The 3,784-nt window shown below is 35.2% G+C and overlaps 1 pseudogene; it reads right to left on the reverse strand.

Annotated features, from left to right (window-relative positions):
- Positions 1-244: 244 nt before the first annotated feature.
- Positions 245-363, reverse strand: LOC112478804 (annotated as a pseudogene).
- Positions 364-3,784: the final 3,421 nt, after the last annotated feature.

Here is a 3,784-nt window from a genome sequence, read left to right on the forward strand (position 1 = left end):
GGAAGGTCACATTCCAAAGTTCTAGTTAGAACTTTAATATATGGATTTTGGAAGAACACAATCTAACCCATACCACCACCTAAATTCATTGACTCAATTCAAGAAACCCTGGTTTGTTTGATTTTTTTTTTGTTTATTTGTTTGTTTGTTTGTTTGTTTTTGGCAAGGCAACTCTTGGTTGACCTCACAGATTGCAAGGACCTTGTCAGCTTACAATCCCTTATTTATTTATTTATTTTTTTAACGACTACAGCACTCGGTCTTCCTAGGTAGTCTCCCATCCAAGTACTAACCAGGCCCGACCCTGCTTAGCTTCTGAGATCAGACGGGATTAGGCTTGTTCAGGGTTACATAACAGTAGACAAGAACCCCTCTTTTAGAAAGGATTTACATTTGCTTCCACCAAAAATCTGTACTAACAATATCACATGAATCCACTTTTATGAGTTGAGTTGTTTCAAAGTTGGGCTTTGTTCAATCTCTTTGAGAGCTGGTTTAATGCATTGTCTCCTTACTCTTTGATGCAAACTTTTAGAAATCCAAACCAGATCCTGGAGTTTATTGAAAGCAACCATTTCTTCTGTTGTCCATTTTATATTCTCCTAATCCAAAGGCGAAATAAGAATCAAAGAATCTTAACCTCTCAGCTTCCTTTTCTGGATTTAGCAGGTACTTTGGGGAAAAAAGGAATGCTGAATGCTAGTCTTACCTTTCTGGGCCCATAAGTCTTCCTTGCCTTAATATCTCTTTTCAAACTATGATATATTTCCCCATTGGGATCATTTCTATTTCTATTATTTCTCTATTTCTGCAAACAGAAATTTTCTCATAGCTATTTTGTTACAGCTGAATATATATTCCAGAAAAGAGTAATTGCTTTTCATTGTTTGTTGTTATATTTTTTAGCACCTCGTCTATTTTTACCTTATAGGTTTTTTTTTGTTTGTTTTTTGTTTGTTTTTTATAACTAATCATTTGTATAACTAATCAGATTTTTCTTACTGAGGTTTCAATTAGAAAATGAAGAATCAAAAGTATGGACAAACAAATCCAGTCACATGCACTATATATCCTACCTCTGACCTGACTTTATGTTCCCTTTCCTTTTGTTCTCTTTGCCATTTTTCTGTTTTCTTCTATTCATTTTTTCTTATCAATTGTACATACTTTATAAATTGTTGCCAAATAAGTACATTCAATAAAATATTGTGTTAACATTTTATATAATTTTATCATTTTGTGTTATCATATTAATGTCTACAATATCAATTTATTTATATATTCTTTAACAAATTATATTTGAGCATTGACCAGTTCACTCTTTCATTAATAAACATATATTAAATGGTTACCAAGTAACCATGGTTACTAATTTAAACATTTAATTTTTTAAATATATTCGTAGTTTAATATTCTAAAACAAAAATACATGGTATTTCAAAAAGACTATTGTTAGAGGCAACTTTAAATACCGACACATATTTCTGACAATTTGTTATAATAGTTACTGCATTCACATTACAATAACAAGTGGGGAGCTAGCACCTAGAAATATATATCACAGGAAATATGTTTAGTTTTTAAAAGGAATAACTAATTCTTTATTTTAACTTGAAAACACTTGCATAGTTGTATCCTTCTTACACATAGAAACATGTGTACACAAGAAGAGGGGGAAGATATAGCTAGAAAATAGAGAAAATATATCTTTAGCTTCATCTCAGCAGTTTTTGACATTCGAAAGCTAGCCAACATGACGACATAGATACATATAATACAGAGAAAAGTTAAGCTGATAAAGGAAAGCTCATAGCAATAAGAAGAATGTGACTGACTAGTCAGATCATTTGAGGGCCTTCTGATCACAATGATGCCTGCATTTCAGGATCTGAATATGTCAGAGAAAGAAATTTGACTCCAAGGTAAGGTTTGATGATGAATTTTTAAAAATTATTTTTTTAAAATTTGTGGGTTGAAATTTGTAAGAGTTGTAATAGCTAATTAACAGAATATAAATTTGAAAACTGTCAATTTCTATCTAGGCATGTACTCTTAAAATCTTACTTTTATGCATAATCTGTTTGAATATAATAAAAGAAAAATTCAGAGATGTTCTAAATTAAATTACAGCAGGCTAGAGAGTGGGAGAAAGAGAAAACTGAAATAATCAGTTAATAGCTGTGGGCCAAAACTTACAAAAGGTCACTCATATTCTAGAATGTTTGTTAAATCTTTCTTCCATCTTCCAAGCAGTTATCTAAAAAAATAGCCAACCACCAGACTCCACCACATTCTGCTTATGCATGAACTTTCTGGACTGTTGCTCACAATCAATAAAGAAGCAGTAGACTTCCAATAAGATGGCGAAGTAGGCAAATGTGGTGCTCGCCTCCTTCTACAACCACATCAAAATTACTGCTGAATTATAGAACCAACGACACAGGAGACCACCTGAAGACTAGCTGAACAGAGTCCTATAACTAAGGATATACAGAAAAAGTCACCTGGCAGGAGGGGCAAAGATGAGAAATGGGCTGGTCTTACACCTATATGTGTCAGTTAAGAATCAGGAGAATCAGTTAAGAATCTCAGCTCTGAGGTCCCCACTGAGGGCAGTTTTCTCCAGGACAAAACAGCCATTATTCTTGTGTGAGCTTTACCTCCACACAGCCTGCTGGAGCGGGCAGACATCAAATCTGTGTCTCCATTATCCTCGCTAACACTACTCTCACCCCACTCTGTTGATTCTCTGAGACCCCATCACATCCAATTCATGCACCTGGCCCAAGCCTCTTTCAGAGGCTAATCTACACAAAGAGCTAGCCTGGGCCCATGATGCAGACTTTCTTAAAATCTCTCAAAGGTCCATAAACCCCAAACAAGCAATGGTTGACTTCAGCGTGCCCTGTACCTCTTGCTAAGCAACCCCAGGCCCAGCACTAGTGGCAGATAGTCTCAATTCACAGCATAACCATTCCCAGATGCCTCCAAGCCAAACACAAATAGCTACCAACCACAGATCATTTTTTAGCTCTGCCGAGGTGGCCCTGGGCAGGACACAGGTAGTGGCTGAGCTTTCTATACACTGGCACTACTCCCAAGAGGGCCTAGAACCAGCAGACCTAGTGGCTGGATTCATACCACACCAGAGCACAAAACAATTAGCACCATAAGTGAAACACCCAAAGGGTGGACTCAGCATCCAATCAAAAGATGAATGAATAAAGAAGAGGTAGTGTGTGTGTGTGTGTGTGTGTGTGTGTCTGTGTACACACACACACACACACACACACAATGAAATATTACTCAGCCATAAAAAAATGAAATATTCCCATTTGCAACAACATGGATGGACCTAGAAAGTATTATGCTAAATAAAATAACACAGAGAAAGATAAATACCACATAATTTCACTTATATGTGGAATCTAAAAAACAAAATAAATAAAAAAAAAACAGACAAACTCATAGATACAGAAAACAAACTGATGCTTGCTGAGTGGGAGGGGGTTTAGGGGACCTTTTGCAAAAGGTGAAAGGGTTAAAAAGTACAAACGCAGTTACAAAGTAGTGATAGGGATGTAAATACAGCTTAGGGAATATAGTCAATAATACTGTAATAAGTATGGTTTCAGGAAGTGTAACACTTATCAGAGAGATCACTTTGTAAGTTATATAAATGTCTAACCACTATGCTATTACCTGAAACTAATGTAATATTGAATGTCAACTGAAATTGAAAAATAAAAAATAATTTTGTAAAGTAAATATTTTTCTTCAAGGA

Source organism: Pteropus alecto, unplaced genomic scaffold (genome assembly GCF_000325575.1).
Source record: "Pteropus alecto unplaced genomic scaffold, ASM32557v1 scaffold22, whole genome shotgun sequence".
In the NCBI taxonomy this organism is placed as follows: domain Eukaryota; kingdom Metazoa; phylum Chordata; class Mammalia; order Chiroptera; family Pteropodidae; genus Pteropus; species Pteropus alecto.